Raw genomic sequence first — 9,116 nt, 5'->3', positions numbered from 1 at the left:
GTTTTCCAGATAAGTATATTAACGGGTTTCAAATATGAAATTCACAACAATAATACGTGCTTGTAAGCAAAATGTTGAATTGGTTGGAATAAAAATAAACGCGTTACATTAAGAATTGAAAAATGGAATAATATTTGAACTGGCACGAATGGAATTGAAATCGGAAATGCTTGGGATATTTTTCCGACATTGTGTTATGATTTATGCCGTTGTGCGGACGCCATGATTTTAGAGAAGAGGCTCCGGAGTTGCTTTCGCCGTCGCGACGGAATTGTTTATTGCTATAATATACGCGTCAAATTATTGCTTTACGTTGGATGGGCACATTCTGTTTAAAATTTCCGTTGACTCTTACGACGGGTGCACTTTATAAGTGCTTTTATATAAATGTTCAAATTGATTTGATTGGAAACTAGGGGTGTCTTGTAATGCTTTGATAGCAGTGACTTGTAATGCTTTGATAGCAGTGTGATAGCAGTGACTTGTAATGCTTTGATAGCAGTGACTTCTTCGAAATGTTCTTGTAATGCGCAATGACGTGGTTTCTTTCAAAGAACCTGTGTGTCAATTTTTAAACGGGAGGTTTGAATTCACGATATGAAGCATTCAGTGGTTTAAAAAAGGTACTGACGTCGTCAAACTTCTACGATGTTTTTCCTCTGTGGTTTTAATGTATCTAACAATAGGCGTATTACATTTAATTTTGTCAATTATAGCAAATGAACATTGGATTCTTAGAGTAAGTTATCATGTTGTTCTTTCCCCTAAATGTACATGGGAATGGAAACAATTTGACATACATACTGGAAATAACACACATAGCACAGTGAACTTGTTCATATAGAAAATGTTGTATATGAACTTATTTATTTAGAAAGTATAATATTGCCTTTATACATCATTTAGTTATTTGGATCCAGGTTAATTTATGATTTAGTATTTACATTTCCTTTATAATTTGTATTCTTGTTTATATTGTACCTTTCTAAATAGCTTCTTTGTTTTAGTGCGTGACACTTACCATCACAAATACGAAAATGACATTTCAATTATAGGATTGTTCATTTGATCAGTTTTAATTTCTTGTTTCGTTTCAACACCTTGTGTTTTTTACATCACTGTTAATTTCCTACATGTCTAAATAACAAAAGTAACACTCTGTAAAATGGGTTTGGTAAGAAAATATTGTACATGTCCTTTATTGATTATTTAAATTGTGATAGTCAGGTATATTTCTCTATAATTTGGATTGTTGTTGATATTGTACCTTTCCGTATAGCTTCTGGGTTTTTGTAATGTAAATCAATTAAATTATATTGTAAACGCTGTAGGATGTGGTCCCGCTATACATAAGATGAATAATATTACGTATAACGTAATATTATTCATCTTATGTATAGCGAGACCACATCCTACTGCGTTTAAAATATAATTTGCTTTACATATATATGTAAAGCACAGTCTGTGTATGACACTAATGATCACAAATACTAATATGAGAATGCAATTGGAGGATTGCTCAGTTAATCGCTTTTAGTTTTTGTTTCGTTACAACAAAATGTGTTTTTACATCACTGTTGAATTCTTACATGCCAGTTTGAATGTCTTTGACACAAAATGGATGCGTTTAATAATATAACAGATGTTGATTCTATTAAAAGATATCACAATGACGTCACGCGCGGGCCGATAATATATGAGGCCTCGGGACGATTGTTCTTTGGCCGAAAATTAGACTGCTTTTGAACAACATGGCGTCCAAACTTCATTAAGCATCAAACAGAAACCGTCCTGATTTCACATATGCAAAAGAAATGTCCAGATGATTAAACATCAATAACAAATTAGTTATAACACATTTTAGCATTTGTTCAATACATTTCGCTAAAAAGAGCTTTTAAGCGTTCGAATATACCCCACACCGCTTTAACAATTCTTAAAAGAACAACATGGTTTACGCAATCGAATGACTGGTCAGAGCGATGTATGTTTTTCATGTTGACGTTCCAAATAATGCATCCCAAACAAACTATTAGAAATATAAGCGCAGTTGAATTATCCTACGGGATATTATATAATAATAAATCTCTGATTCTACTCCTTTAATTTAACGTTTCGGCATTATGCCTTTATCAAAACAATGGAAAATATCTGTAAACTACATTTTTACGTCTTTCGACAGCACAATTTAAATAACAAAGTCAATGTTTTAAATTGTCAAATGACGCTGTACATGATGATGTCATAAGTGACGTTATATAAAATGACGCCAAAAATCGTAAAAATTCGCCAAAAATAAATACTTACATATAACATATCTCAATCTTATGTCAAGTGTGTGCTTTATATACTAAATAAATTGATATTTTACAATAAAACAATACATCATCATATATAATTATAATTAACCTTGACTTTTTATCATTAAATTAAAATTAGAAATATGTTTTGAATGCGTCGATGCTTATTAGTCCCCTACCGGTTTCATCGGAGGGGACTTATGGTTTGCACTCCGTCTGTCAGTCTGTCTGTCAGTCAGTCAGTCAGTCAGTCAGTCCGTCACACTTTTCTGGATCCTGCGATATCTTTAAAAGTTCTTAATATTTTTTCATGAAACTTGGAACATGGATAGATGTCAATATGGACATTATGCACGTCATTTCATTTTGTTCTTACTTTAAAAATTCTGGTTGCTATGGCAACAAATATATAAAAAAATATTTTGAAAATGGTGGAATTAATGACAATGGTGGAGCCGGTAGGGGAGTAATATTGCTTGACAATAGTCTTGTTAATTATGCTTTTCTAATATTTTACTGTCACTAACCACTTCAGAGGAAGCATTGGACCGAAAATCGAGACAATTTTAGTGTTTTGTTACAAACATCTAACTCCAGATACGCCATGAAGTGCGTTGTAAGTTTAATGAAAAGTAGAAATAAAACTTAAGGCTGGGATGATAGTTTTTTAGTGATGGAACTAAGTTGGTTAAGGCCGGGTGTCTATAATCCGCCCAGCTCTGTCGTGTGTTATTTTCGAAATCTTGTATATACTCCCCGGTTGCTGTTTTCTCAGTTGAATATGATAATGCTATCACAGAACTAATACAATTTGTAAACGCTGGTCATTATAAGGAATAACGCATTTATTATGGTTAACAGGAAACAAAACACGAGACAATCGCCGGACTGAAATTTACTGAAATATAAACAATGAATGAAACATTGTTTATATTTGCAGTACTTCTTGTATTCATTTCAAATCGTTTATTTTTGTACAGTAGTCATAGTACCTGATTTGAATCAGCGATATTGACTGCACATTTTGTTTGTGGCAAACACACATCTTCAGCGATATTATAATGGGTTTTGGTCGGTGTTGCGTCACACGATATGTATCGTTATGTGTCTGATTCTTTATTGTGTGTACCTACAGTAAAATGTTTTATATAATGCCCAGGGTGTTAATTGATGCGTTGATACAGAGTAAGACAAGGAGGGGTATATTCAGATAATACGATACTGCAGAGTGGGGCTGGACTCTGCATTATGTTATCGTTTATAATAAATAACATCCGGCTTTTCGTTCTTTCATTTTCATTCAACTCACAGGTGGTTAGCGTGTGGTTATGATATTAATTAGTGAAAACATCATTTTGAATGATAAATAATCATATTATAACGAAAAATTAACTTTTATGAAAAAAAATTATTTTCAATATCTAATATATATATATATAACAAGGTATGCAACTCAAAATCACCCCAAAACGGGGTGCATCGCCTGAACAGCCATATCATCATCAATTGTGCAGCGATTTTCACGATCTCGGTCTTATTCAACGCAGAAATGAATTTCCTTTCTGGAAATGTATATGTCTTGCAATATTTTTACAAATGCTGGGTCAACTTTTAAGAAATAACACTATACACAACTCGCACGACCCAGTTGACAATGATCATGCAGTCTTTATGAATGAAATCTCCAGTTGTAAAGACACACCTCCGCATTGCACCAATGAAATCACTCGTGTGTTTAAAATGTCAGTTAGTTGAAATGTATGTAAACAAAGGTTTCAAACGGCGCTGGAAAGTTAGTCTTTATGCATAATGTAACGAAATATTGCAAGACATATACATTTCCAGAAAGGAAATTCATTTCTGCGTTGAATAAGACCGAGATCGTTAAATCGCTGCACAATTGATGAAGATATGGCTGTTCAAAGCGATGAACCCTGTTTTGGGGTGATTTCGAGTTGCATACCTTGTTATATATATATATATATATATATATATATATATATATATATATATATATATATATATATATATATATATATATATATATATATATATATATATATATATATATATATTTGATAGTGACATTTTTTTTCATAAAAGTTAATTTTTTGATATAATATGATTATTTATCATTCAAAATGATGTTTTCACTAATTAATATCATAGCCACACGCTAACCACCTGTGATTCAACTGATGAGCCGTTTTATGGCGTATCTCGGGTGATGTTATTTCTGTGACGAAACACACCCGTTTAAACTAGACTCTGGATTTTTGCGACAACTAATCGGACGTGGTCGGTTGTTTTTTAATAGTTAAATATTCGAAAAATTCTAAATAAATAAACATTGAACGAATGCAAAACATTTTTGGAGGAAGAAATTATTTGTTCGCCGTTTGCCTTTCATAAATGAAACATCTGAGAGCTTTGATATTTCTTGTTATTTGCATGTTATATAAGATAAATTTATTTAATTTGAATATGAAAATTTGACAGACAATTTCACGTCAGGTGTTTCCTATTAAAATAATCTTTGAGATACAATTTGCATCGGATGATAAATCATCTTTTTAAACTAACACTTTTGACTTCACATGAAGACATGTTTTGTTGTGGAACACAATGTCGGTCAATACATCTTTTATGCTTGATTTTTCAAAAAATTATTTGATTTGCTGACAGTTTAAGTCAATGAGTTCCGTCTTTAAGACTAAAGTCTACATTTCAAATTGTTTATTTTCGTACAGTAGTCATAGAACCTGAAATGAATCAGCGATATTGACTGCACATTTTGTTTGTAGCAAAACAAAAATCTTCAGCGATATTGTAATGGATCTTTGTTCGGTGTTGCGTCACACGATATTTAATACTTTTTTTCGTTATAGTAATTAATATGATCATATTATGGTGGTGTAACCATTCATAAGGAAACCAATACAAGGGATTCACTTATTGCTTAAGAAGTATTTATTTGTATTATATGTGTTTGTTTTGATTATGGCTACATTTAATTTTCAATTACTTGTACATATTTATAAAATTATATTGCACGAATAATTTTTTGTTAAATCGTTGGACTAGAATATAAAAAGTTGTTAATTTGTTCTAATTAAGTGAAAGGAATCGTGAGTAAAATTTCTTACGTTTTAATAATCTGTATTGTGTCTTCAGTGGTTTGATAAACGTATTCACTACATTATATTGATATTAAATAAACACGCTTTAAAGATATTTCATCATTTGACTTTGTCTTTTTTGGGCTTTTGTGGGAATTTTATGTTTTATATTATTGTTTAAGTATGCATTGTGCTTTTTTTATGCAAGAATAAAGATAGGTTATGCTATGTTATGTTTATAAAATGTTTTTATGCCTCCGGGTCGAAAGATCGGGGGTATATTGTTATTGGCCTGTCTGTCTGTCATTGTGTCATTGTGCGTGTCCCAAAACTTTAACCTTGGTTAAAGTTTGATTACTTTATTAATATTGAAGATAGCAACTTGATATTTGGCATGCATGTGTATCTCATGGAGCTGCACAATTTGAGTGGTGGAAAGTCAAGATCAAGGTCATCCTTCAAGGTCAAAGGTCAAATATCATTGTATTTTTCTTTCCTAAAACTTTAACCTTCGTTAAAGTTTGGTCATAACTTTTTGAATATTGAAGATAGCAACTTGATATTTGACATGCATGTGTATCTCACGGAGCTGCACATTTTGAGTGGTGAAAGGTCAAGGTCATCCTTCAAGGTCAAAGGTCAAATTTATGGCTTCAAAGCGGCGCAATGGGGGGGCATTGTGTTTCTGACAAACATATCTCTTGTTTATCAGAAGATTCGTTCAATGGACACACCTATATAATAGGAATACAGTAATACATGCTTTTGTCGCTCAGTATTAAATATGGTCTTACCATCAAGCGCCAATAAACGTCGATAAGAAAACATGTTAATGATTGAATTCAGCATTATATAGAGGATAATTGTTGGACTTTGGGAGTATCCATTTTAATTCACGAGTGATCATAGAAAATAATATGTTCACGAGTGGCGCACATGTGAGTGATCACAAGTGAATTAAAATCGATATTGCCACCATATCCAACAAACTAACTTTTCCTTTTATTTTACGAATGATTATTTTTTGTTTGTTTTTTCTTAAATGTCGTCGTTACGTCATGAAAATGACGTCATTTCACAGTATACCAGTGGAAATTATCGATCATTTTCACTGTTAATTTTCACTATTTGAAACAGTGAATTATCTGTCTTGATTCAATGTTATTTCTCTATAAACCAACGAAAAACATAAATTGATTTAAAATAACATGACGTGTTACATGAACAAGGTTTTTCACCTCACGTTTTTTGTTTGTTAATTCTACTGTACTAATTCAATGTATTAGCTCTATATGACTTCCACTTGCCTTGTGGTTCAAACATGAGATGCACAACATGTTACGTTGATAAACCTTCCGATACGTTTTAATAGAATGTGAAACTGTTTTCTTAATATAATGTGAAACTGTGTTTAGCCTTCTTACTAAAACCAAAAATAAAGTTTGTACATTATATTTTAGGGAGCTTTGTCTGAGCATTTTTTTCTGGAATGCCCTTCTGGATTTTATAAATATTATTTGGAAATTCTTAATGTAACTATGCAACATAAAGTAGCATAGCCAAAGGTTTAAGCAACCTGAAACGAAGTTGGCAAGCGGTATGTGATTATGTGTTGACAACAACTACCAAGCTCTAGTTACAATGTCTTGGACGCCTTGTCAAATGCCGTATGAAATATATTGTTCTAATAAAAAAATACCGGGCAGTTTTATATGCTGGAGGTTACGTATGGGTCATTTGTTAAGCCAACTGATAACATAAGTGTATAGAAACCATGTTGCTTAGTGGTGCAAGTTATATGTAAAAGTCACGCATTTGTCTTAAAGAGAGATGTGTCGACGACTTATCTACGCTTAACGTGTTTAGTTCAAAGCAATACATTTTTAGCGTTTTATTTTATTCCTTCAATTCAATCTAAAAACATGAACATATTAAAGTAATACAAATAAACTTACAAAAGAGATATGTGCTCATGATTCCGCATGAAGATTGGCAATATTGGGAAAATTATTAAAAAAACATATGAAAACATAAAAAGTATTGGCATCAAACAAGTAGATTGCAAGGGTGTCAAAATCAACACCAACTACATAAACTACAATCTATCCACAGCACATTGAAATAACATCTTTAGAAAATAAGACACAAAGAAGACCAAATATGCAAATGTGGTCAACCCGAAAAAAGGCAAATTTCCTTGTGGAGTGCCAATTGTATGGTCAACAAAGAGAGATGAGACAAATTCTTAACAGCGAATGAATCAGGCACACAGACGTGATAACACAGGCTCTATACTATCAGGACCACAACATCCACGGCCAAACCATAGACAATTACCTATAAAAGAACTCGGTAATGTGTGTAACTCTAGACGTTTTATCCATGAATAGTACCGACTTCGCGAAGCACAAATTAATGTTATACATGTGAGACTTTTCGTGAAAATACCAGTGTACGAACGTCCTTTTGCGTTTTAAACATTTATTTTATATTTATTACTAATGAACTGAACATTATCCGGTCGTCAGAATTTCTCATATAAATATTGTACCACTTATTTTGTCTTAACATTATTAATGTTTCCAGCCTAAGGTTTATAATGTGTTATGGCTTTGGCTCTGCGTTCGACTTAACGTCCTTCCGAACATTAAATAATATTTGTATACTCTGTAATATTTACATTTTGAGAAGATGCTTTTGTAAAGTGAGACCTTTCAAGGCCGCTCATATATACTAAACATACAATTATGTATTAAAGTGATGGAAGAAAACGATGTCCCAACATGTAAAACACAAATAATTTTAACTGCCGCTACTACTCCAAGTTTTGCAACAAGTTAGTTTACTATTTTAACTGAGACAGACATGTGCATGCCCGTGTATTTAACAATATGTTTGTATAATCGTGACGTTCTGATTGTAATGGTTGTTTAAGTTTCTTCGGGCATATTTTATCATTCTCAGGCTGCATGTTAAAGTGTTTATGCGGCCTCATAAAAACGTAATCATGAAAGAGGCTGCATCCCAAAACAAGTGGATTTGATCTCTCGACTCAGACCTAATGGTCGTACCCTCCCACAGAACGATGGTCCGTACATAGATTAGTTTCAATATTGATCTTGTTAGCTCACTTGAGCATGAATGGAGCTATTGTGGTCATTCTATGCCCGGCGTCCGTCGTCGTGCCTTGTGCGATCGCACGAGAGGCTATATGTTTTGTTATTCAATCTTGATGAAATTTGTCCATAATGTTTATGTTTACAATATTTAGCTTAAGTCCCAAATCTGGGTCGCATGCGGCAAAAAGATAGGTAGCCAGGTCAAATATCAGTAAAACCTTGTTACCAGTCGAGTGATCACATTCGTCTTTCAACCCTAATGAACTTTGGCAGAATGTTTATCTTGACAATATAAATGAATGGGTACACATTTAAAAATCTAATTTCTTGGCATTGTCACAATTCTTGTTTCATGTAATAAAGGTTAATCTTTTACTGTACATATAATCATATAATTTGTTACTACTTCAGATATGCCATTGTGGTTATTATATGAATTGACTGATAGAAAGCGTAAATTATCTTATCAAAGTTGAGCGCGCTGTGACACAGCTCGTGTTAACCTCCATATGACTAATGCCGAAATAATCGAGGCATATACATGTACATGTACACGCATAAAGATAATTTCATTGTAT

This window comes from Dreissena polymorpha, chromosome 2 (genome assembly GCF_020536995.1).
Source record: "Dreissena polymorpha isolate Duluth1 chromosome 2, UMN_Dpol_1.0, whole genome shotgun sequence".
NCBI lineage: Eukaryota > Metazoa > Mollusca > Bivalvia > Myida > Dreissenidae > Dreissena > Dreissena polymorpha.
The sequence above is the reverse complement of the archived record's forward strand: the minus strand, read 5'-3'. Positions refer to the sequence as shown.